The sequence below is a fragment of the Pezoporus occidentalis genome, unplaced genomic scaffold, assembly GCF_034315485.1.
Source record: "Pezoporus occidentalis ecotype Australia unplaced genomic scaffold, CSIRO_AGI_Poc_V1 ctg49, whole genome shotgun sequence".
NCBI classification, from domain to species: Eukaryota; Metazoa; Chordata; class Aves; order Psittaciformes; family Psittacidae; genus Pezoporus; species Pezoporus occidentalis.
The window spans coordinates 1,562,190-1,589,798 of NW_026915824.1; the positions used below are offsets into that span (position 1 = coordinate 1,562,190).

The 27,609-nt window shown below is 41.2% G+C and overlaps 1 long non-coding RNA gene across 1 annotated transcript in view; it reads right to left on the reverse strand.

Annotated features, from left to right (window-relative positions):
* Nucleotides 1–712: 712 nt before the first annotated feature.
* LOC134173021 (uncharacterized) overlaps nucleotides 713–27,609 on the reverse strand; it is a 99,018-nt gene continuing 72,121 nt past the window's right edge. Inside the window, exons 3-4 of the long non-coding RNA XR_009968101.1 lie at nucleotides 3,449–3,565; nucleotides 713–1,532 (exon numbers count right to left, since the gene is read on the reverse strand). This is a non-coding gene — a long non-coding RNA (uncharacterized LOC134173021). The remainder of the gene's footprint in view (nucleotides 1,533–3,448; nucleotides 3,566–27,609) is intronic.

The window sequence follows — 27,609 nt, forward strand, 5'->3', positions numbered from 1 at the left end:
TGCTGAAAGTGTTTTTAGACAGAGAAGGATACTGAGCTTGCAGGCAGCTCATGCAGCCAAATGTGAATTCTGCACAGTGGTGGCTCCTGGCTGCTTTTCCTCCACTCCCTAAGGTGAAGCATGGGTCCCTGGGCTACGACACCTCCGAAGTCACTTCTCCTGGTACAGTGGTGTTATATTGGTCTACACATCTACAGGTGCGGAGCAATGAGAAAATAAAGGGGCTCTGCAAGGCTCTTCCAGGCTGTGAAAGTTGTACTTCATCCTCAGTGTCAAATGTAAGCTGAATCCTGTCTGCTGCTCACGTCTAAGCCTTCTAGCCATCAAGGGCATGGAGGCAATCTTTTCCCAGCAATGAGTGTAATGCTGTATGCAGCTCACATCTCCAGAATGATTCACACTGGAAATGTCTCCAGAGCTGCTCGGGATCATCACTTGCTCCTTCCTCCGACAGCAGCTGCCTGAGGCAAAGTGTATGGCTGCATTTCATCTGCCATACAGGGAGGATGTGCCTCCCAGCATCCTGCACCCAGGATCAAAGGGACAAAGCACCCTTGCTGACAGGGCTTCCTATGGCAGAATTGGGTAAATCGTTTAATTAAGGGCAGTGTAATCAGCCACGTGGGCACTGGTGGTAGTTACCATGATTTTGGATTAGGATGGCACAGTGTGATGTCCAAAAGGTCAATCATGCATCAGGTGCTTTAAAAAAAAAAAGTGTTCATGATTTAAAGACACATTAAAAGGTATAGGGAGGTTTTGCTGCTTAGGTTCTCTAAGGGGTTTATACTTCAGTTAAACATCTTGCTAGGTTATTTTCCTGAGCACTTCAGGAGTGCTAGGAACATTTCTTTGTGATGTTTTACTGACAGGAACATGCAAAGTTAGCCTGTTCTTTTCTGTTGCTTTTTGGATTTACCAGAGGCAATTAGCTATGCAAGAAAGATCAGCTACAACAGGGTGTTAAAAGAGATGTGTGACCTGTGGCCTCTGCTCCAGGGATTGCTACTTTATCACTTTTTTTAATCATGTGCAGACTGGACTGGCTCCTAGAACAAAAAGCTTGATTCTGTGATTGTCACTAAAACTTTCTAAAGAAAAAATACGGTACATGATGTTGAGAAAACAACACAAATTATGATTTACAAGATTGCACTTTTTGTTTGTAATAAAATTGCATTACTGAAACTACACTCACAGCCATGCAACTCTGAAGAGTTCAATTCACTGGTGGCAGAATTGAGTGCCCCAAATTTCACAGAAAATGTCCTATATATTTAGATGATGGCTTAAGAAACAATGAGTCATATCTTCAGATGTTACAGAACAATTAGGCAACTTATGTTACTTGAAGATCTGCCTTACAGTTTTAAAATGGTCAGTGGATAACCAAATACATTCTATATGTATATGTAGAAATTAACCCTAAAATATTTACATTCAATAAATGCAGCTAACTAGTTGGATGAAGATGATTTAGTGTGCTCTGCTGTTCTATCCTGGAATGAATCCATCACAGATCTGGCTTCTCCCTATTTCAATATTAAAACAAAAGGGATATGCTTGCAGTGCAGCACCCTGGGAATTCAGCTCAAAAGTCCAATTAACAACAACTAATTCCCCATACTGCCTATTTACCCCTAAGAGTTGGCTAGATATAATAAGTCATGCATTTTACATTTAAGCTTTTAATGCCCAGAGGATAACAAAAATCTATCCTGATCACTTTTTATTTTCATCATGTGAAGACAGAAGAAATCATCCCTCCTTCCCCTTCAGTTAAGTGTATCCATATCTTGGCACTAAGTCTACGAAAGGAGATGTGCCCTGCCTTCTACCTACCCTACTTAGAATCATAGAATCATAGAATAGTTAGGGTTGGAAAGGACCTTAAGATCATCTAGTTACAACCCCCCTACCATGGGCAGGGACACCTCACACTAAACCATGCCACCCAAGGCTTTGTCTAACCTGGCCTTGAACACCACCAGGGATGGAGAATTCACAACCTCCCTGGGCAACCCATTCCAGTGCCTCACCACCCTAACAGGAAAGAATTTCCTCCTTATAGCCAATCTAAACTTCCCCTGTTGAAGTTTTGACCCGTTACCCCTTGTCCTATCACTACAGTCCCTAATGAAGAGTCCCTCCCCAGCATCTCTATAGCCCCCCTTCAGATACTGGAAGGCTGCTATGAGGTCTCCACGCAGCCTTCTCTTCTCCAGGCTGAACAGCCCCAACTTCCTCAGCCTGTCTTCATACAGGAGGTGCTCCAGTCCCCTGATCATCCTCGTGGCCCTTCTCTGGTCTTGTTCCAACAGTTCCATGTCCTTTTTATGTTGAGGACACCAGAACTGCACACAATACTCCAGGTGAGGTCTCACAAGAGCAGAGTAGAGGGGCAGGATCACCTCCTTCGACCTGCTGGTCACACTCCTCTTGATGCAGCCCAGGATACGGTTGGCTTTCTGGGCTGCAAGCGCACACTGAAGCCGGCTCATGTTCATTTTCTCATCAACCAACACCCCCAAGTCCTTCTCCGCAGGGCTGCTCTGAATCTCTTCTCTGCCCAACCTGTAGCTGTGCCTGGGATTGCTTCGACCCAGGTGTAGGACCTTGCACTTGGCATGGTTAAACTTCACGAGGTTGGCATCAGCCCACCTCACAAGCGTGTCGAGGTCCCTCTGGATGGCGTTCCTTCCCTCCAGCATATCAGCTGAACCACACAGCTTGGTGTCATCAGCAAACTAAAACTTCTGTTTTAAGTACATCTCAAAACAATGCAGAATTATTCACCTTCAAATGATGGTTTACTGCTCATGCACTGGACCAAGCTTACTACCCTTTAGACTGTCACACTGTACTGTATGCAGCATACACTCCCCTCACACTGGTGATAGCTCACTACAGGAGGTATCGAGGTAGTGCCCTGCTATGAACATATTTTAAAAGTTAGAACTGCAACATAGTATAAGTGTTTATTACCATGCTATAACATGCTAAAGATTAGGCAAATACTTTCAACAACTAGAATGATCTTCTGCAGCTCAACAACAGAATGATCTTCTGCAGCTGCCAACAAAATATTTTTGCAACACTGTACTTTGCTGTGCATGGCAAAAACCCCAGAAGGTGTTATCTTTTCTCAAAGCTGTGATGAACTTGGCTTATGCTCAGGATCAGACTGGCTGTTCCTTATGGGGGTTTCTGAGTTGCATATTTGCAGATTCAAGGCCAAATTTCCAGAGGGGCTCACAGCCAGCTTTCCAAATGCTCAGCTGCCAAGCTGTGAGCCAGGCCCAGGAATCAGGACAACTGAATGGGAACTGAGCTGTTATGAACATCCCAGACTAATTGGCTGATTCCTCTCTTAGCAGCTCTGCTTGGGACAGAAGTTGAGACAGCTGAATGCAGTATTTCTGACATACTCAGATACGATTTTTAGTACCTGTTTTCTGTACAGAGCTGGCAGCTACAAGAAGGGGCCTCCTCCAAACTTTTGAAGAAAAGTGTTGGCTGCATCTTGTTCTTGAGCAGAGTTTTAGATTGTTCTGCACCCTCCTCCCTGTGGGCAGCAAAAGGAGCAAAAGTCTGACACACTGGTCCTGAAACAGGGCACTATGGAAACAACATGAATCCTGAAACAGGGCTCTGTGGAGAGGAATACAGTACCCACGTTTGTGTAACACCCCATGGTCTAACTTCCTGGTTGCTGGGAAGCAAAGGAGGATGGCAGCAGTAATGATTCTTTCCCTTCTATAGCCTCTAGATTTTAAGTGCTTTGAGGAGATGGAAGGCAAGCATTAAATTTTGATTAAAGGGACACTGCCTACTCACATTAAGCTTAGAATTTAGTGGCTTGTAACAGGCAGCTGTAGGTCGATTGGAGCTTGCATATTGGGTGTAAATATTTCTTTGCCACAGGGTGAAGACAAGCATCTTATCTTCAAGCCAAGAACAGAAGACATCAAAACTTAACTTGATTAGAAACAAAAATAATATGGTCCACTCTAGTTTTGCTGCTGAGGGAGAAAGAGTGCAGATGGGAGATATGTAGCTTCCTAGATGTGTAACAGCTCACCAGTTAAGTTTGGTGTGTGAGAAGCTCATTTGTTTGTTTGTTGTTTAATGTGTTTTTTAACAGTGATAAAAAGCCACACTAAAGTCCTATTTTAAAGAACTGGCTAGGGACTAGAGTGAAAGGAAAGGTTACTGCAGGTAAGCTGGTGCAGGGACTAAGCTGCATCTAGTAAATGCCTTTGCATCTGCTTTTCTTTATGGTGAATACATAATGAAGGTGAAGCCATCTTGTGTTTAATATATGGTCTATTGCAGCTGATGAGCGAGTGGCTTATTAGTTTCAACAATCAGAGGTACTTCCTGCAACTCATTTTGCCTGTGACAGGAGGCAGATCCAAACCAAATTTTCCAAGGAGAGAGCCTAAAAGACAGCACCTCACTGTAGCTTCAACACACACAAACCCTATAGAAAGAATATTACCCAAAACTTCTCATTCTAAGAGAAACAATGGCAATATCAATCCAGATTCTCACCTGATAAAAACCAGCTCCATGAAAAGAGCTATGCTGATTTATAATAGCCAAAGCTCTGACCCCACATCCCAAAGTGTTAGCTGCAGCCACAGAAATCTACTGCAGTAAAGGTGTAGCTCAGTTTGGTCTTGCCTCAAGCAAAAGCTGGGCTGCTGCTGCAGATTTATCTGTTGTCTTTGCAATATTTACTCAAACAAGCCTGTCAAGGGAACAGGTTAAAGAAATCAAAGTGAAAGACAACAATGGCTGTGATTTTGTACTTCATAGAGTATGAAAGAGTGAAGCAGACCTCAGATAACCATCCCTGTGGCTTCAGATACACTTTGGGCGCAATAATGCCTCCCCCCAGGGTCCATGCATCAGGTGAGAGGTGCTCCCCAAAGCTGTAGTGTTAAGTATATATGATATGTACGAGGACAGATGAAATAAGGCCATGCTACTGCACTAGAGATGGTATACCGAGTACAGAAGAGTGCCGGAACACAAATTGAAAACTACTTGTTAAACAAGGTTAATTTGTTCTCCTTCCACAGTGTAAAATGGCTTCAAACACTTCTAAACTAGGTCATTTGACTGCTCAAGAAATACATGGTGCTAGGCAGCTGTCTTTAGCAACAAGTTTATTGGAGAGTTTGATTGCATCCCAAAAGCATGCTAGATATTTCTGACCATATCAAAGAAAACTCAACTATATTACCAAGGCACACTAATGAGGTGGTTTGTTTAATTGAAATCCTTTAAGTTTCCATGTAGTACAGCATGAAAAAATCATTATTTTCATTAGATGAGCTACTCGTTAGCTGAAAATCTAAGTTACAAAATATCACAGTGTGAGATAATAAACGCATTGTAAAATGCATTAAATCCAGGTTATTAAAAGGAATTTCTACTTAAAATATATAGCCGTGTAATTTGAGCATAATTCCTAGTATTATGAATCAGGTCTGGTCCTTTGAAAAACATAGCCCAACCCAAAGGACCTTATTGTGCTCTCATTGCAATCACTGTCAAAACTCTGAGCTATTATAGCCCAGATAAATGACCTGATTACTCTGTGTCACCATTCTGTAGTAATGGGTCTTGCATATAACAGTTAGAAGTTCTAAGACTCACCTAAAGGTCCCAATTTTGGTCTTGAATTCATCACTGCTCTGTTTGATGCCATCATTAAAAGCAAGTCAGAAAGCAGTTTATAGCTTGTATTTTTAGAGTCAAATGTTTACTTAAAAGTATAACACTTGGAGAATTCGTGAGCTTTATGAAAGAGCAAACATCTTCCATGTATTTGGTGAGAAGTAGTTTAAGAACCATATTGAGTCCATGATAAATTTGGGTGAAAAAGGAAAAATGGCTGGAAATTACCTCTGGAACAGATCCAGTCCAACTTTTCTGCTCAAAGGAGAGTCAGCTGGAGCACTTTGCTCAGGACTGTGTTGAGCTGGGTTTTGAGAATCTCCAGGGATGGCAACTCTACAACCTCCCTGAGCAACCTGTCCAAGTGTTTGACCACTTTCACAGTAAATATCTTATGTTTTGGATTTCCGTTATTTCAGTATTTCCTGCATTTCTGCCTCTGTGTTCTTTACACCACATTGCTCAGTATTTATACAGATTGATAGAATTCCTCCTGAGCTTTCTTAAGGCTAAACAAGCTCAGGGTCCTAATCTGCATACCAAGAGTTGTTCCTGATCACTCCAATTAAACACTGATCTGAGATGAGTAGAAAATTGTATTTTGGTTACTGATTCACAGATGAGCCTGGTCCATGTGAAAAAAAAAAAGTTAAAAGGAAAAAAAAAAGGAAAAAAGAGTAATATAAAACTCTGGTGCAACTATTGCTTTATGTAGTTTTACAACAGGGCCAAGTTTTATCCTTATTCACTGCACACACACCTCCCCTCCTCTTTTCTATGTCTGAGATTAATGAGGGTAATTTGTCCTCAATTCTCATATCAGTGGTTCATTCCTAACTTATTGCTACACATACCTCATCTCACACTTTCTCTCTCCTGCCTTGATGAGGGATTAGTTCACCAGCACTTTGAAGGCATACTTACAGCATTACTCTGTCACTAATCTAGCCAGCACAGGTCACCATGGTTGTGTAGAAACAGCCCCAGGTTTTAGCAGCCACATTTTAATTCCTGAGGAGCCCTGGGCATGCGTTCAGGTTACCTCCACATGTTGGCAACCAGTGATGTTGACACGTCCTCACAGCTATTGCTCTCCCTGCCAGCTAAAGCCAAGTGAACAACACTGTACAGTGCCACCAAGAGCACATGGACATGGGAGGAGGAGATACAGCAGGACTGCTGAAAGATCCCTTTAGCCAGCAAGCCAGCCAGCAATTCAGGAAGAGTGTATAGATTACAGATGGTGCAATAATTTCACAACTGGCCAAATTTTGAGCCTAAGCAATACTTACATGTAGATGAGCCTATATTAAAGGCTGCCAATGTGACAGCAGAGAAGGCCAATACTGAGGCTTGCCCAGGAATGGCAGGCTGCCCCTATACAGCCACCTGCTGAGATCACTGATGCCAGAAATGCAGTAATCCTGGTAAGGCAGGTGCCTGGGGGGATCAGGTCCTTAGTCAAAAACAAAACAGAAGCCCAGGCCACCTTTATACACCTTGCAAAAACCCCACTGCTATCAGCTGCAGACTGTGAACTCCAAAGGCTTGAGCACCAGAGGAGCTGAACCCCATGCTCCTGCCTCTTTCCTCAGTTATGAAAACAGACATTTCTTCCTTAACAGAGGCAAAACTGCACATCTCTGAGTTACCTCTTGCTTCACTCATTTTGTGTGGATTTTGTTAAACATTTTTATAAGACTTTCCTTTTTTTCTTTTTTTTTTTTTGGTTCCTACTGGGGCCAGGAGGGATGTGGCTTGTAGATTAGTTAGCTCTCTTTAATAGGGCTTTTCTTATCCCATTTAAGTAGAATAAAGAAGCTTCATTTGTTAGCTTAAAAAAAAAAAAATCAAGACTTTAATTCTTGATCATTGCTCCCAAGAGAACCCAGTTGGAGTTCTCTCATCATCACTGATCAAGTCTGAACTTTTTTTGTTTGCTATTCAATTTCATTTGCTTTCATCATTTCAGAGCACTAACAGGCTTTCAGCCCTGCTGAAACAGAGGATGAGACTTTAACCATATTGCGCTAAAGTCCCTGTAGCAATGGAAAACTGCTATATAGCATTCAATCATGTGCTGTCCCTTTCATAAAACCTGCATTTACACTGAATTAAAATTAATGTGCTGACTATTGTAATAATAATAATAATAAATATTCCATGTGTCTCTTTCTCCTTTTATATTGTTTGCCTGTTTTAGAGAGACTGTCAGTTAATTTCTCTGATCTCAGGCCAGAGAGAAATTTTATCTCAGACCAGTATAAAAATCCTTCTGATTACTAAACTGCTGTAGATCACCATCTGGATCTACTGCGAAAATGAAAACCAGGGAAAGAAGCTTGCTTATGCTACAGATAAACTTGCTCTGATGTTTTATAAGTGTGTTGTTTTTTGTTTTTTCTTAAGGGATCCCAAGGATGAGTTTACAAAGGAGATTAGCATAGAAAATCTGGAAAGCAGTTTTCCAGTTAAGATACATCCATCCAGGCCCGTTCTCTGATTGCTTGTGCCTGTCATCTCCTAAGACACGAGATGCCAGAGTGGGATTTTTATGAGTAAAATCTTTCCTGGATTTGCTCTGTGACTGCTCCTTGAGAATGACTGTTACCCAAACACTTAGTCCTTGCACAGGGAGAAAACCGTTGTGATAAACCGATCAAATAAAAGCCACTGCTGGACCATTCCCAGTAAGAGTAATGCAAAGCCTATCTCACAGCTACCATTTTTGTTCTTCAGGGTATGGGGAAAAAAAACAGTTTTCAGAGAGGGTCTGGGTAAGGCAGTGAGACCCTGAAGTAGTCTATCTGCTCAGCTTCTGCTGCTTTCCAGCTTAGTTTCTGTGCTCATGGTACTCATCTGTACTTTTCCTTTTCTCCTGTTTCATGGCTCACATACCTGAAGGAAGTCATCAGCATCAGTTTTGAGAGCATTAAAGTTGTTCACCTGGCAGAAACAATACAAAATACATGTTCCTTCAAACACAGCTGGCACAGAGAAGGAGGCTTTCTGCTGAAGACTCAAAGGCAGGAGGTAGCCCTTTGCCAATGAGAAAACCAGCCCACTGCTCCTTCTAGTGAGGAGCTGTACATGGCTCCACCTTGGTCCGATACCACCCAAATGCCCCAGATTTTCAGTGCTTGAGGTCTGCAGACAGCTTGTGGTTTCTCCTTGGAGGGCTGGACTGTGGGAAGAGAGCTCTCTGCACCTTGCCAGTGCATGGGAACAGCTGCGATTTGAAACACAGAAACACTGTTTTACCCCAAGCGGTTTCCAATTAATGTGCAGATGGAAACCACATAGATGGTCTGTGGGAGAGAATACTTGCTTGGCAGAGAATGGGTTATTGCTTTTATGAAATGCCATAAAAGCTCTAGTAGTAGAATGCCTTGGCTTTTAAGATTCCAGCTCCCCATTCAGGGAGCTCAGATCTGTACTGAAGGACTGATGTTGCTGGAATGTAAACCTGTGAACTGGGATGCAGAAGATAATCAGGAGAACACAGGTTTTGTAAAAATTATACCATTCTGTATACAAGGGTGGGAAAAGTAATTTTGAAGGGGGGACCCCGTCACAGTTTAGCTGTTGGGGGCAGAAAAGAACAGAAATATCACTGGGGACCAGCAAAATAGTGGGTACATGAGGAAAAGCCTAGAAAAGTGCACCTTCTCTCACTCTTGGAATCAGCATACAGAGTAGGTGGCATTTTCTTGACAATTCATTTTCAAATCCTCACAGCTTTATACAGAACATGTCATTTTTCAGCTTTAAACACCACAATGAAGATGATGTTACAGTGGGATGCTCCCTTCAAAAACTCTTACATCCTGCAGTTTACCAGTGTAAACACCCTGCCATCCCTTACATAGCTGAAAGTGCTGCACACCTATGAATATGAAAATCTTTATTTTGAAAGGACTAGAGGACACTGGTGAATCCTGGTTTTAAGCACCTCAGATTTAAACATTTTAGACTTTATTTTTTTCTCAGATTTCCCTGTCTGTAAAACAAAACCAAATTCAACCTTTGCTTGTCCATTGTGATTTTTGAGATAATTACCTGTACATAATTACTTTGTAAACAATTACTTGTACAGCTTTCAGAGATCTTCAGATGGTAAGTGATAGAAAAAATACAGGACATTATAATCTTTTCTATTTTCTTTCTCTTACCATTATTATAACTCATTCTATTCCCGTTTTTCCACAAATATTGCCAAAAAAAATGATGATAATGCCAAACAATCACATCACCAGAAAGTTTTAAAGTCAAGAGGTAACTTTTCTTCAGAGTTCTTTTTTTTATTAGCTAAATGCATTGTCATTCTAGTTTCCAAGCATGAGTAGTACAGATAATTGCTCTTTTATCTACTTATATTAGAGCTCATTAGGTCAGGGTGAAAATAAAGAGCCTTTACCATACTGTATGTGGAACACACTGTATGTGGAATCTACACAGTAGCTCCCACCTACTCTCATCATGTCCCAGGTAGATTTTTTTGGGTTATCACAACAGGTCAGTTATTATTTGGGTTATTAATATAACCCTAAGCATATCCAGGAGATTGGATGGTTAATCCATGACTAATTTGCTTTGATGTATGCAAATAATGCACACATTAAATATGCCAAAAAGCACAATGATAAGCTTTGCAATGATAAGCATTGCAAATGAAAATGCGTTCTGAACTGTGCATATAGGGTAAAAAAAGTTATGATTTTCATGGGGATAAAACGCTAAACTGAATTTTACTGTGTTGTGCATCACCGCATAGATTTTCTTCTGCAGAGGGACCCATGCTCAATAGAGGGCAGTAGAGGATGAAAATGTGACTGTTATCTATTCACTTTGTTGTGTTCAGATAAACTCTGTGAAATTCTTTTAACTGGCTTTAAAATGGACTCTTTTATTTTGAAAAAGGAGGAAGTAAGAGTGTTGGCCATCTGGGAGACACACTGCAAGCACCCAGATGTTAGCATCCTTCTGTACCATTTACTCCATCAACACCACAAGTTGTGCTGGGTGGGTGGCAGAGCGAAAGCATGGGAAGAAGGGATGCTTGCTTTTTTCTGGAAGGGGAAAGTCACTCGTCCCGTGCCTTCACAAGGGAAATATCCTGGCATTGCTTTGTGACCGCAGTCTATTAGCTCACAGCGGCCCTAGGAATCAGCACTCAATTTCTTCAGTGAAAACAAATGAAAAGGTAGAAACTTCCCCATGCACGTGTTGGTATAATTATTCTGCCAGAAACAGCAGCACAGTCCAGCTTACAACTGGTAAACTCTGCTGGCTTCAGCTCCAGCTGCAGAAGTCAAGTATCCCAGCTGGGCGCTGGGGGGAAATGACACTGCCCCTTGTGAGCAAGAGGCAGCTTTAGCAGTAGTAGCCTTTGGCCTTGGCAAGGTGGCTGCTGCACTCAGGGCAGGGGGAGTAAGCTGTAGCGGTGGGGCAGGGAGAGGAAGCCAAAGCCTGACTGGGATGTCAAGGAGCTGGGGAACAGCCAAGGTGGAAGGCGGAAAAGGCCAAGGTGGAGTAAAAGCAGGGCAAATCTTTAAGCTGTCTGAACATACTGAAGTCTAGACCTAAATACCATGCTGGAGACCCTGCCTTTTGTTGAATTTGCAGGCACCTCTGTGGGGTGGCCTTGGCACAAGTTAGGTTCTCTGAGGCTTGCATATATGCTTGGTTGCTTTATGACACATGTCCCAAGAGCAGAATTTGGTTACAAGTGTTAAAAATAGCATGATCCTTTCCACAACAATCACTGGGCAAAGCAATGATGGGATGTAAACGCACTTGTAACTTGTAATACAAGCCTTTTTGTACCTGCCAAGCATGGATATGTTTGGCATTTCAGTGTCCTTTTCTCCATCTTCCAGCTAGCTCCCACAGCATCATTCTCTGCTTTGCCAGGGGCCTTCCTATCACTGCTGTCTCAAATCTGCTGCTTCTCTTAGTTTTGCGACATGCAGCTCCAATGCTGATGCCCACATTACACTCTGTACTATCACCATGCCTGATGTCAACACCATGCCATGCCTGATCTATCATCCCTGACTGTGCTATCTTTGGTTAGATCCGCAGCACTCACAGTGAGCTATCATGAAAGGCTGAGGTCTTTTTAATCAGCTATAGTAACTAAAGCTTACAAGAGTTCAGGTAAGTCCTTACATGTTGTAGCTTTCTGCTTCTTCTTGCTCCCATGCAGAACAGCAGACAGCACCTGAGGTAGCCCACAGTACTACATCAGTACAGGCTGTGTATTCAAGTTTGTCTTCCTCAGTAGTGAATGAAAAATGGAGAAAGTCTACTCCAGCTGACAACAAAAAGCAAGTCTGGTTAAAGAGAAGGTCAGGGAGGAAGAGTCTTGTGAATTTGGACAGGGGAATTCAAGGTATTTGAGATGTCAAGGGGAAGGTCTTTTTGGGCCAGAACATGTTATGCAGAAGTCACAAATGTTGGATCTGAACTCAATTTAGAGACAGATTAGGAAAGGTCCTTGGAAGACAGATAAGAAGAAGAGGGAAAGAGTTTCTTCAAAAGGACACAAGGAAGTGTCCTTCATTGGACACTGATTCAAAATGTCCATATAGAAGAGTTTTCAGTGGGAACCCCCAGCAGCATAAGGTGGGGTAGAATGAGTCCTAATTTCCTAAATCTCTCACAGCAGTCAGCACAGCTGGGAACCTTTCCATAAAAAAAAACAAACAAGCAAATAAACAGAAAAGCAGAGCCACCAGTCAGGGATTTTTTTTTGATGGGTATTTGCCTGCATCAGCCAGAATTCTTCTGGTTCTTCTTTTCCATAATGTCCTATATATGAAGCTTACTTGGGCTTCACTTAAAAAAAAAAATCACAATCTTTCCCTGAATAGCTCACTCACTCTTCTCTAAATGCCAATATCTAGATGGCCAGAAGGTTCACTAGGGAGAGAAGCAAGACATTGCTGTCTCCTCACTCCCTGGTGACTGAGCTCCTCTGCCTTATAGCTACCCTGCTGCAACAGCTCTGTTCAAAGCTGAAAAACTCCCACTGGTGATGCGAGTACGCTTGGGTCCCAGCAATGAGAGCTGCTTGCTGCAGATGTATTAGTGCAGCCAGCTCAATAGCACATTTTCCCTGGAGGTGGTAAGACTAGTTGGGACAGTAAATAATTAGCTTTTCTGCCTTTGGCTATAGAAATGATTATGAATTTTTAAGCAATGATAGTGATTGAAGCCATTTCTGTTTGCTTTCTTTTAGTTGTGTTGCAAAGTTTAGCTTCAAGAAGAAAAATTCCCTCAGAGGAGGTTGACAGACAGGTGGAAAAATACGAAGATGCCAAGAGATCAGAGGTAAGTCAATGAGCATTAAAAACTGGGGGAGAAGGTCTCAGTAAAGGGGGGTAACAAAGGAATTATCTTTCTTCAGCCCTTCCTTTATCTGATAACAGGCTATTGCCCGAGAAAGTTGACTCCTGGGCAGTTAATTTCAAGCAGAAGTTGAACATGAAAGTTAATTTTTTGGCAGAAGTTACTTTCTCTTTTATTTATTTATTTTTGTGAATTTATCCTAGTTTTTTCTTCTTTTTCTTTTTTTTTTTTTTTCCATTAACAGGATGCTGAAAGATACTGTGGAAAGAAGTTGTCTCTATTAAGACACAGATAGGATTTTATCTCAGAAGTATACCACCTCCCCCATGGCCTGCTCAAGACTGCCTAGTTATGTCTCCTCTCTTGACAGCAGTTCTGCCTCCAGGACCCCTGTCCTCTCTGGCAGAATGGCAATAAGGGGTCCCTAATGCCACGTTACAAAGTTGGCTCTTGATCAACCTACGTGGCACAGCAATGAACCTGAAGGTGCTTCAGGTTTTGCACACAATGCCTCTTACTTATTAACTTTATGTCTTGCTTGTCAACTGAAATCAATATTGATAATAATAAACACATTAGAAATTAATTATAAATGAATTGCCATTACCTGGAAAATGCTTCTAAGGTAAAACATGGAAGGATTTTTCTGAAAGTTCCTTGTTTACCTCCTCTCTGAACCTTGCAATTTTCTAGTGGTTTTAAAATCTTTACTAAAACATTCGTTTTTTTCAGCTGCTCCTCCACTTTGTTCTTGATGTACCATTTGGCTGGGCCAGAAAGCAGCTTTATGCAGCTTGAATGTAATCTCACTGCTACATAGGTACAGCAAATAACAGACTCCTGCTGCAGTTGCAAACAGGACTGCAAATCAGGCTATGCAATAACAGCAGCTGGTGCGCACTGAGGAGCCCGATACCATCGCATCAGATGAATGTGCATTGAAAACCTCCTCAAGGTGGCAGTGAGGGCCCAGAACAATTGGCCTAAGGTGTGATGACTCCTAAAATACGCAACTGTATTACCCCACCATAGTACTATGAGCCGTTTTCCATGCTGGGAAGACTAAAATTGGTTGTGATTGCAGATTGGAGATGTTTTTCAAACCAGTGGGAGAAGCTGAATGAAGCTCCTCCAAGTCCTGCAAGAGGGAGAGCAAAACATATTTCCCAAAAGGATTTTTTGCCTCATGGCGGAAAGTTAGGAGGCTGAACAAAGGAAGGAATGGGAGCTTCTGCTAAACAGAGTAGCTCTATGACTTTAAAATGCTGCAAATTACTGCATCAGTGTACAGCTGCCACAAAAAAAGACAATTTCTGACTCTTGAAGTGGCATCAGTGTGAGTGGAGTGATCAGTTAGAAAATGCAACTGCTTGTTTACCCAACCGAAACCATTTCTCTTCAAAGTCTTCCTTCATAAATTTACAATGTTAGCCTTGTCCCACACCTTCCCATGAGCCAGGATCAGGTTAAGTCAGCTCCCTGTAAAGTATTGGTCTAATCTGTTCTCAAATGTTCTAATGAAACATCCAGAGGAAACCTAATTTCCAAAGTATATATTAAAATTTCTTTGCTGCAAAATATGTTGATTTATTTTTGTCCTTCTCACAGTGGCCATGGAGAACAAATGATAGCTGTTCTCTTTAAAGCAATTGTTTACATATTGGAAAACTCATGTGTTTTACCCCATAGTCTTTTTCCTCTAGACTAAACAAACTCAGTTTCTTCAACATTTCCTCATCGCTCATGTTTTATAAACCTTTTATCATTCCTGTTGCTTTCTTCTGGACAGTCTCCAATTCATCTACATCCTCAATTCTGCTTTGGCCACAGCTGACAATCTGTCACCAAGAAATATGCCACACTTCTGACTGAGACGTTAGAGATCTGTTTCCAGATTCAGCATTTTTTCATGGTAAGTGTAAGCATTTTAGCTTCTGTTAGTACCACTAAATATATATAAAATAAGACAAACAAAACAAAACAAAGCCTCTCCTTCTTGAAGGTGATATGTCAGTTTTGCACTCCAGCAGCTGTTCTCTTTATAAAATGCTTACATGTGTTCCTTCACACTTTCTCCACATAGTAGCATGGCTACTGAGGCAGCCAGGAATCTTGCAGTTAGCAGCCCTTGTGGAAGAGCCTCTTACAAGGCAGTGCAATTAAAGTCAACATTCAAAGCATTTCAAATAATCAAAAGACTAACCAGGCCCCAAATAGAGGCAGAATCAAAGAGCCTGGTGTGGAAAGAAACCCAGTGACCCTGAAGGCATGAGCAACCAACCCAAAGAGATTAGATGCCAACTGAGGGAAATGGGGGAGGAACTAATGGCATCAACAGTGGAACAACAAACAAATTCAGGAGACTTCAAAAAGTGAGTAACTGGGCTACCAAACTACATATGTTTTGTAAGTATTTGGGATAAGGAGAAATCTGTGTGGTAAGAGTGCCCAGGCTTGGTTTAATTGCCCACATTGGAAGTCATTTGGTGTTTCCTCCTTGGTATCAGTTGCAGCTGCCATCAAACACTTGTGTAGTTTTGAAAGGTTCCATGCTCACAGTCAAAACAGAAACAATCTCTTGGCTTGTGCACTCAAAAGCTCATCTATTTTATTCATCTGTATCAGGTTAATCTGTACGCAACACATCAATATCCTTAAGCTGTGATAATTGCTGTCATGAAGCTTGAAACTTTTGCTTATAGGTTGTTTACTCAAAAGGTGTACTCAACTCAAGGGCAGTCTCATTTCCAAAGACTTCTGTTCCTTCTCTGGCCTGACTGAAATTGCACAAAATACTCAGCAAAATATAGAGTCAGCAGCTCATCTCTGGTTAGAGCTCTTTATCAGGAAACTTCCCGGACTGCAACTTTGGACAAATTCAGGGATCCCTCCTGCCTGTTCGCTAAGATAAGCAGCAGCTTTATCACCCATACACTGGCTCTAAGAATTTTAGGAGAGAAGCAGAAACTCCACGTTGTCTGCATCATGGAGTCTTTTTAAATGATAGAACATGGAGCAAGTCATCCTAAGGCTGAGACCAGAAAAAAAACAATTTGGTGCAATTAATTTAGCAAGCTTTCAGCCTGATGTTTGTTTAACCAATGTGGATGAGAGCAAAATACCCCCACAGCCCCTTTTAAACACCTCAGCTAAGAAAATAAGCTTGAGTGTGCTAAAGAGCATGTTGATATCCCAAGGGACCAGAGAAAGTGCAACAACAGAGCGCCTTATACAGAAGGGGGAGTGTTAAGCTATTTAAACCAAACATTTCTTTCCCTTTCCTTTGGGATAAAACTATTTCCCATAGAAACTAAGGCTGTGCCCCTACATGTGTAGCCCGGGGAGGGATGCTTTGATGTGAAAGAGAATCCTGGTAAAGTACCGGATGCAGAAGCCAGTGTGGAAATAGGAGGGACTTCCAGAAGCAGGAAAGAGCATTGTCCCAGAGGGGCTTCTATCGCTCCCCCCCAGGTCGTCACTCAGACTGTCTGGCTAGTTTCCTCCTGACAGTCACTTTGCTGTAAGGAAAGTCTTGTCTTAGACATGGGGCAAAAGTTTATAACGTTTCCCTTACTTTAGAGAGCTGGTAAAGGGAAAATATGAGATTTTATGGCATAATCTAGCTATTAAAAAGAAAAAGTGAAAATTTCATGAACTATAAACCAAACTCTGCTTTCAAGTGTACCACAGAAAGCTTGGAGAAACCATAATTATTTCAGAAAAGCAGGAGTGCCATAAATTGGTTTTAATTAAGGGAAAAGGGAAGAGTGATTTAGCTCTCTAGGTTTTCAGGAGGAATACAAAGAAATGAATGTGAGAATTACCACAAATTTCTTATGAGTGTGTGCACTCGTATGCTGCTGGAGCTATATGGTAGGGTGAAGGGAACCTGCACACAAAGTGCAGATGATTTGCTTTAGGTTATTGGAAGGATAGTCTCAAAGGCATATGGTGTGAAGTTCTGTGTGTAAACCCGGTATTGCAAAACTGAGAGCCCATGGGGACACTGTTATAGAAAAAAATCTATGGTGCTTTTTCCATCCATTCCTTAAAAGAGACAGCATTACTCTCCCCTTTCTTTACCACTCAGATTTGTGCTGGCTGCAGCCCTGAACTACAAGAATGAGCTTAGGCAGAAAGGACTGCTAGTGCCATCGTGTGACATACAGTCATCCTCCTGCATGCTTATGAGCAGATTCTGGTTGCATGCAAAGTCTGTTCAGCAGCAGAAAAAGATAGTATGAACCATAATAACTTATTATTGTACAGTAAGTCCCTCCCCACAATCTAAGTTTTCACCATTATCAAGTTTCTTGTGGGTACTGTTTCTGAAACAGCTGATAGGGAACTGAAGTATCGTTTGATCAGAAGACCTTATCTAGGCAAATGACCCTATGATGGTAGTGGGTGAATTTTGCTTCTGTAAGTATTGCAGCATGAGGCTTATGGATAATAAACTACATCATCATTTCTTTGTATGTTTTGGCTTGCAGTGACACATCAAGTGGGCATTCTGCAACAAAGAGTTTGTCAGCACTCCCACTAGAAAGCTGTGAAGGTTTAACACTGAAACCCTGAGTAAAATCTGACACCTTGTTTTGTACCCAGAACAATGTATTTGTTTAATCACTGAATTTGTTGAGTTATTTCTTTGGTGACTGGGGAGAACTTCCCATAGGTGACCTCCAAGGTTAATGATTCAGGTATATTTATTACTAATATAGCACTTAATATCCAACTCACATAGATGAAGTACACTCCCTATCTTCAACATCTTGTGCTGTCTGTCTGCTAAATAGATTACTACTCTACCTGATGTTCTTAAGGATAAACAGAATATTGGCGTATGGATCTCTAAGCACTGACATCTCTGACTGAAGATACAGGGAGCTGGAGGAGGTCAGCAGCCCTGAAAATCAGCCACGGGATCAGCTAAATCTTCAACGTCACAGCTAAATCTTCAACATCACACCTAATCTGATCGGGACAATTCCCTGGACATCCAGTTGGCAACTCAAAGTCCTTTGAAATAGAACCCACAGCTTCAGGAAGCTCCAAGCCCTCCTGCACAAGGACTGGTTTCCTCTCTCACTTTAATGGGAATAAGAGTATTTTGCTCTTGCACAGGGAGCCCTGAGGTGTGTTTAATTAACGCTCATTATGAACTCTGAGAGGAGCTTGAGACATAAACATTATTATAGCTTCAAAGCCTACGGGATCACTTAGGTTTTATTCAGCTCTCTTATGCTGGCAAAGTTCTTACTAACCTCTGGAAAATCCAAGCAGATGGAACAAAGTTGTCAGAATTTGGCCCATAATGTACCTGTCTCTCACTCCTGGGCTGGACTTCACCCTAATTCATCTGACATTCTTCAGGCCTCATCTATTCATTGACTTGAGCAGCTATTCAGAGGCATTGCTCCCCCGGTAATGGTTCTCATCAAAACACGTGCTCACTACCAAAGAGCCTGGCCTTATTAATAATAACTTTAAGGGGAACAGAGAAAGAGGAGACAAGAAGTAGATTCAGTTTAATAAGATTTTTCTTTCACCCAAGTTTTATGTTATTTTCTTTTATCTTTTTATCAAGGCAACTGTATTCTGTAAAGCCTCAGGGTACAATAAACAACAGAAGGTGATGCAATGGCTGCTCATTATTGCTTGATGGGTGAATCATCCTACTAGCTGTTATCTGCGTTATTGGAACAGATCACTCGAGGGCTGCATTGAACATGGGCCACAAAATGTAGCACTGTTCTAATGTCATGATGTGACACGTCAGTCTCTTCATTTCTAAATGAGATTCCTTTCAATTGCACATAGATAAAATCATGAGGAAGGGTGCCCATGGGATGTATTAAAAATTATACCTGGTCCTTACTTTTATCAAAGCTCAGTTGGTACCGACTGGCCAAATCCTGCAGCCCATGCTCATGCCAGTGAGCACCTGTTCATGCAAAAAAATCCACTGATTCAGCAGGCTATCTCAAGCAAGCGACTGCTCCCTTTTCAGAATTAGTACTGAGGTTTTTCCTATCCTACCCTGCTGTTTCACACAAAATACCACATCCTACATAGTTTTTATCGTATACCAGAGTACTCCTTTTTTTTTTTAACTGGGTTTTATGAATGTTGTACTACTGTGACCAAACTGAGAATGTAATGTTTCCACAAGCAATATCTGTTCATTTAAAAAATTTCTATGTAAACATACTCTACCAAAAGCAAAATTCCCTCTTTTCTCTTTCTCACACATGATGCCTACATGAGGACCTCAACAATTAGGATTCTAAAACCTGACCTGCTTAGCAGATGAGGCTGTTCTGTGGGCTTGTACCTGAGGTCCTCTAACTAAATGATACTTTTGATGGACAAGGTCTAACTCTTGGTATTAGCTACACAATTTAGCAGCTGTGATACACTTTTGCTTTGGATGTTTAATTATAATGACCTATTGCCTTACATCTGGACTCCATGAAAACACTTCAGTCCTCCAGGAAGCAGGCACATAGGCAGCAAAGAAAATTTGTGACTTTAGGAAGTGCCTCTGCCAAGCTGTCTCTAGTCAGATTCTGCAAACCAGACCTTGTTTACTCCACAGTGTTTTTTGGCATTTTTCCCTTTTGTTTCTTGCAAGTCTATGTGCACCATTTCCAAAACCAAAGCCTTCAGCATATAAACTAACAACCGTTAGCTGTCCCCTGGGAGCAGGATGTGGTACTGCATGGCTATAACCAGACCACATGGTGCCTAGAGCAGAAAGAGAGGCTTACACTTCATGCTGAGCTATCTGTATAGAAGGAGAAATTAGGACAGCAAGGGCTGTAATATACTGTTGCTTGTAAACACGACCCACTGTACTGTCCAGTATTCACATAAGGATATATTTCCTCTTTGCACAACGGAAGTGATACAACAGCAAACAGGTCCAACAGCCTTCATTAGGTATGTCACCAATGAAGGAATTTAAGATGACAAACACAGTTGCCTGAACAAAACCAGCCATGTGGCGGTAGGGCAAGACAGGGCCACAGCACTAAGGCTGTAGAAACTTAAGGCAGTAAAGCAGCCCACAGGTGAAAGGGATGCGCAGATCTCCCCATGCAGCCATCCAAAGAAGGCTAGCAGCTGCAGAAAAACCCAGGATGGGTTTAGGAGCGGTTGCTTGGAGCTCTGTTGGTCACCCTTTCCCTTCCAGTGAATCACATGTCCCTAAAGGAGCAGCACAAAGTCCAAGCAGCAGCCTCAGTACCTACTTAAATAGCAACATCCTTTACGAGTCTCACAGATGCATGAAGTTCACCTAACCCTCCTCCCCAGGTAGAAACATAATGAAGTAGTAAATAGAGAGGGATACAGTCATCATCTTCATCGGTATGGTTCATCATGAAATGTATTTGGAGGCCAGAATGTGGCTCTTAGTGTACGCCTACCACTAAGCTCCTTTCAGCTGCATGTTTTGAAGACCAATTTGTCTCTTACATTTTGGTTCGTTGTGCAGTTGAGAAAGAAACTGTTCAGAGATAAGCCCTTTCTCCCTTTTGCCATTAACATTTCTCATTCACTTTTGATTTAAAAGATTTACAGTGCTGGCAATGAATGCTCACACATTAGAAAAAAATGATGCCACCAAATTTTTATAAAAGAGACCAGAAAGAGACATTGTCATGATTTCTATTTAGTCACATTTTCTTATGAAAAGATGAAAGAAGTAACTGTTATTGTAAAATACTCTCCATTTTGAATCCAGAAAATACAGGAAGCCGAGCAGTCTCTTTGTTCATCCAGCTACTGCTGCTGCTGGAGACAAAGCAAGTCATGCATCTACATAGTCTTATGTTGATTTTGCTTTTCTTAGACAAAAGCTATTGTAAGGGGTGGGGTCAGTCAACAAGAACTGAGGAAAAGGGATTTGCAGTTACAGCTGTACTGCCTTCTGCATGCCCTTGGTCAGCTTTCATCTATTTCATTGCTGTATACATTAGGTATGGTGAAATCGGCCCAGAGAGAGAAAAGGAAATATCAGAATAATGCCAGCTTCCAGGGAGAAACCTTGCCCATGGAGATATGGAGCAGCAAAGACCCCCTGACCAATACCCCATCCAGCCTCTCCAACTGCAGCACATTGGGTGTTAATTAAACACAAAAGAGAAATTGATGGTTCCCCCCCCATCAGTCCATTTTTAATGACATTTCATATGGAAAATTGGAAAGCTGTTGACCTGCTCTATGGCTGGGGAAAATATTTCTGAAAATGCAGCTGAAAGTTCTTTCCTTGTTAATTTTTAAGAGTTCAAAGGTTAATCAAAATTTCAACCTATCATAAATTTCTATCAAGTCTTAGGAAGCACAGGTTTAAAATCAATTTTAAATTTGAGAATGATGAGCAGATTTGGTGACAATTTGAGAAAAAAATGTGTAGACCTCACTTGCTCAGAACAGTTATATGCTAGAGGCATATTTGTTTTTCCTAAATTTCAGCATTTTTTACATCTGCTTAAAAAATAAAATAGAGTGAATTGCACAAATTACATTGTATTTACATTAGATATAATTTAGAGCCTTCTAAGAGAAAAGGATTTTGCCCTTCTGGGTTTTGCTTTGTTACACTTCAATTCGGGGTAATAATATCGAGCTAAGGAGACTAATTCTCATGGGCTGTATCTTCAGCAGCTGGAAATCAGTATGGTTTAGCAGAATTCAGTTCTATAGATGAGTCCTTGACACCATGTGCTATTTCTCTCTTTGTTGCCTACTTGAGCTGAAAGGTGGAGTGGCTATATATGTTGTGAGGTAGGCAAAAAAAACATATATATATATATATAAAGGAGGAATGAGGCAAGTTAATTAGATGACAAGAAAAGACAGGAAAGTCCCATGAAAACAGAAGCAAAGCTGTCCCTGCGCTCACTGACCTGAGTCCGGAGACATGTGTTAACAGCACACACCGCAGCCTGAGGCAGAAAAATGTGATGTGGTTGACAAAACTGTGGCATGACTAAAGACAGAGCATGTGAATTGTATTTACGTACTAGTCTCTGAAGTGGAGAGCATATTGTCAAGCAGCCCGAGGGAGCTGTATCATATGCAGCTCCGTGTGCAGCTTAGTATAGCTGTATCCCATTAAGATGCTAGTAACGGAATATATTAAATATCCTCTTGGAGGCTAAGGATCCAATCCTTCTGCACTGAAATCAATACAATTTTTGCAATTTATTTTTAATGGGTAGGGAACCAAAACCTTTCAGCTGTTACTCATCTGAAGGATTCACATGCATACACAGCAATCAGCAAGACTAGCAGACTCTGTGGCTTGCACTCCCAAAAATGCCCTGCTATAGTCACATCAGAATGCCTAGGGATAGTCTTGCACTGGTATACAGGGACAGACCTGCTACTGCTCTGCCTGTACAATATCCAAAAGCCAAGTGATCCATTCACTGAGACAAAGCTATTGTACAGACTTTCAGAGCAACTAGACCAGCCTAGGGCAGAGAAATTTGTTTTCTGATTGTAATATAGACCCGGATGTATCCTAAAAGATATAGCATTTTACAGTCTGCTATTAAAAAAGCCATCACCTGCTTCTTTCCTTCCTTTTATAAACTTTTTCTTTCTTTTTATTTTTTTTTTTTGTTTGGTTTTGGTTTTTAGCTTCATAGCTCACCTCCAGCTAAATAACTTGTGTGTACAATTTTGTTTCCAGCTCTCTCCGGAAATATACAGAGCCAGAGAAATAATCAGAGCTTTAGTACACCGGCTTCCTGCACTGCTTTCTTGGGGAGAACAGGCTGGGTCCTGTTCTGCCTTCCCCAGGGCAAACAGAGAGGATTCTGCTGGTCCTGGTGGAACTAAATGAAGGTAAAACATCAAAAACCAAGAAAGAGTTACCCACCAAGGGTTCCTGGGCTAAAAATATGGGGCAGTTCCCTAAAACCCAGCTGTTGGATTACACAGTAATTCTCTTTAAGGAGCAAAAAACATTTAAGTTTTCCATTTGAGGTGGACTTGAAAATATAACTCAATGCATCCTGAAGCCCTGTTGGCACATTAAAAAAAAAAAAAAATCCCATAATGTGTGTATGTGTGGTGGACCAAATGCTGTAGGTGGGCAATAGTGGACCTTTCACAGGTGGTGGTGTCCTGAAACAGCTCTGCCTCAAAAGAGAGGCTGAGGAAGGAGCCATCTCTGGGTCCTGCAGCAGCCAGACCTCAGTGTGACCCTCAGGAGACTGCTGCAGTGGAGAACACTGCTTCTGGCCACAACACAGCAGGTAGGGACTGTGCTGTTTAATAAATTATCCTATTGCATTGCTACGTGAATGTCTCCAGCCCTATATGGTTAAACCAAGATAAATCTGAAGTGTAGGCCACAGAGCAGATTTTAGGTGACTGCTTGTTAATTTCATTCCCTTAGCCATCCATCATTCCATGCATCCAAATAACAGCCCATAAAGGTGAGGTCACTTTGAGATTTCCATTTCACAGGCAGGCATTTTCATCTACTTGGAAAGATGCAATCTGAGTTTACATGAAGTGCTGCACAGTAGTAGCAGGTTCAGCTTCCTACCAAGAAATCAGTTACCTCACAGTGGCTCTGGTATTTCTGGATGCAGCCAGCTGTGTGAGGCAGAGAACTAAACCAAAACACCATACCTCAGAATGGTTTTTCTCTTGTCTGTATTGTAAGGACCACACAGCAGTTTTCTTAAGAACAACAGACTGCCCCATTTCTGGACACAGCGAGACGCAGTAATAGTGAATACACCTCTTTCTCCCACAGCCAGCTTCATAGTCTTGGAGCTCCACTGCAAGGTCTCAGACAGGATCGTACCACTGTGACCTGAATGTCTTGGTCTTATTGATATCCCTACTTTCAGGATACTTTCTGAGAATGGATATATATTGCCTGTAATTCCAGCAGATACAAAACCGGTAGCATGATACGAAGATCACAGAACAAAAACAGCACAGAGGGGGCTCAAGCTTTTGTCTTTGAAGCAGCAACGGGCAAACCCCAGAACTTGAAATCAGAAATGGCCATCAATTCATCAAGACAACTAAGAGACAAGGAACCACTGAGGCAAAGAGAATAGCTGACCTGAGAGTCTGCAGTGTTGTGGGAGGTCCGCCAAGAGGCCAAATGACAACACCAGGAAGGGATCATGTATAAACAAATGCCAACCCATGGCACTGGAAAGCACAGAAAGATCATAGAATGGTTGGTAAGGACCTTAAAGATCATCTAATTCAAAGCCCCTGTCACGGGCATAAACACCTCCCACAAGACCAGGTTGCTCAAAGCCCAATCCACATATCTGGCCTTGAGCACTGCCAGGGAATGAGGAAGCTACAACTTCCTTGGCCAGCCTGTTCCAGTGCCATACCAACAGGGCAAGGTGACAAGACCTACAGACTGAAATGTCTGTATTCAGACTCCCTTCTTAACAGTAAATTCTCCTGAGGTACTCTTGGAGTGAAGTGTTTCATCCACAGCTGGTGACCTTATCTGGATCTCCCCAGCACTGAAACAAAATACTGTCTGCATGCTCCCAACATGAAAGTTAAAAATTTTCTATGTATTTTCTAAGCATTCTCATTTTTTTCTGTGTTATTAGCAATACTTTTTATATATTCACACTAATTTGCTTCCAAGGAGACAAAATCATTCCTGAGTTATCTCTACCAGACATGTTTACTCTAGAAAGAATCCCTTTTCCCCTGTATTTCTTAAATTTCTATCTTCTAAATTATGCAGATTGCCATGAATTTTCTTGGGGTTTTTACTCATCTCTCTTATCTTCTTTTGTTTCTTTGGGGGGGTTCTTTGGTTTGAATGTTTGAATAATCATTGTTTTTACTTGCAGGTATTTTCTTTAAAACCAGTAGAATCCTCTTTTCCAAATGTTCAGTTCTGGCTTTTAGCAGCCTCAGAAAACATTTCTACCCAGTTGTCAATTACAATTTTGACTTCCTTTTAAAAATTCTCTCCTCCAGCTGATTTGGCCCACAACCATTCAAGAAGGGCATCCTCTATCCTCCCCCAGCACTACTGATGCGGCTGGAAATACCCATGGGATGCTTTGCTTGGTCACACCACACTAAAATAAGCAGTGGTGTCTTGGACACCAGGAACAGCTGGGCCTCCAGCCAGCTGGAGTTACTACACGTGTTTGAATAGTGATGGAGAGGCCACCATCTGAAGAATGTTTCTTGTGGTTTCCTATATATCTTACCTTTCCACAGCGTAGTAACACAGCAGACAACTCTATCGGGCCACAAATGTTTATTAAACAGCATTTTTGTCCAGTAGAGTTATGGCATTTTAAAAAAAGAAAAGCATGTGTTGCTCATACTTTTCCTCAAAACACTGATTGTGATCTTACTGCTTGACTTTGTGGGAAGCTGCTCCAACTAGGACTGAGTGAGGAGGGCAGGTTTCAATTTGTTAGGCTCACACTTAAGAAAACTGCTCCTACCACATCAGATCTCTGGCAGTACAGACTGTATCATACATCTAAGTGAAGAAACAGAGGATGAGTCGGACTTTGCTTCTACAAATGGAGCTGTGCAGATGGCACAGTGCTTACAAAGAGACAGGAATATTGTCTTTTGATCTCAGTAGGAGGGTGGGGACAGAGGAGGGGGAAATGTGATATTACCCACAAGCTGGGGAAAGTTTCAAAACTCTGGTTCAAACAGGCAAAGTATTTGCTGCTGGGTTTCTGCTTTTATCCTTCTGATCACTGGTATTAGGTCCTGATGCCCCTTTTTTATTCTCAATGAGTTTGTAGTAATTTTTAAAGCAAAGTTAAGATACATTGGAAGATGTACAAACTCAGTTCTTAAATTATAAACTCTATTAAAACAAAAAACTTCCAAAGCACCAGTCAGTAAAGCATATTTTACTAATGTTTAAGTGCTCTTTTTTATGAATAACAATCTGAAAATCCTAGAGCAAAGCAAAATTTCTGATAGGATAAATGGGATATTTGTTTGGACTTGGCCAAAATTTATGAAGCAGCAACACTGATTTAACTGAGCAAAGAGCAATAGATTTAAGATATGAATTCGACAAAACAGCTGTTGAAATAAGGCTATTTCATCTGCACTCCATTTAACCATACTATCAAACAGCCATGCCGAAATCAGTAATATTACAGAGAAAATTATAAGAAGAATGGCAGGGGTCATTCTATGCAGTTCTGTAATCTGTTGAAATGAACATCCTGAAACAAAGTCAGACTGATAAGTAAAGAAAACAAACAAAATCCCAGTCTCTCTGAATAGGAATAGATCCCTATGAGCGCAAAATACTGAGTGTGTTTTTTGGTTTTGTTTTGTTGTTTTTTTTTTAAATTTTTATTCTAAACATAAAAAAAAAACAAACCAAAACAACACAAGAGGAAAAAAAAAAAAAAACAAAACCTCATTTTTACTAGTTTTGAAAACCTTGAAATTTTCCAAAGAAATTTTGTGAATTTTTGTTTCTATTTCTTGTCAAATACCATAGTGAAAATATCTTCTAATCTTAAAATACATCCTAGTAGTTTAAAAGACCAGTTCAATTCTCTCTGTGTGTGTATCTCAGAGAAAGGAGGAAGAACCTTCTGAGAGAAATACTGATTACTCAGCACGATGAGTAATTCCCACGCCCTAAAGTAAGAGCAAACTGAGAAGACCCATGCTTGGCCCCAGAGCAAGGTATTCAGGTGTTGCACTTTTTCATTACATACTTCCAGTCCTACTTCCTGTAACTACATTATCATGGAAGATAATATGACTTTTTTTTCCTTACTTGCACTGCAGAAGGTAGACAACTTAAAAGAGACCTTGCTTGATTTACAGGTTCTCAAGCCTTTTGGTCACATTTGTCACTTAAGAAAAAAAGCCATTTAACTTCTGTGTAAAGTAACATGTTAGAAAGAGAGAGGCTTTTACGTGGCACAAAGAACTTTACATTTAAAGCAGAAGAAAAACTCATCAGTATTCAAAATCATTTCTGTGTGTACTGTAAACAGGCTGGTGTTTATGCCAAGTCAGCAGAAGAGGTGGAAAAAGCTGAAGCACAGTGTATGAAACTGCTACCAGAAATCCCATTCATATAGATGAATTAGCATGGATGATCCCATTTTGGGGGGGGGGGGGGTTGCATTAATTGGCTATGACACTAGATATAAGGCTCAGAGACCAGTGTTGACTCTTCTAAAAATTTGAATAACTAATCCAAATTCTCAAGAGAGGAAGCTTTATATACGACCTGAACTTAGAACATGTGAAAAATCCTGCTTACAAGTTTATCTGGTTCCTCAATATTATTTTACAGATTTTTTTCAGTGAGTGAGAAACTAATTAAGTGAAAGATGCATGAAAGCCTTCACAAATTGCAGAAACCTGCAACATGTATTCATAGTGCAAGATGTCTAATTCTTTATGAAAATAATAAGACAATTTTCATATCTTGGGCTGGAATTCCTGCGTGGAGATGATTCTCTCTTCACTGACTACAGGGGGAGCCAAGTTTCCTCAGTTAGCTCAGGTAGGTGCCTAAACTTTTGTAGCTTAAAT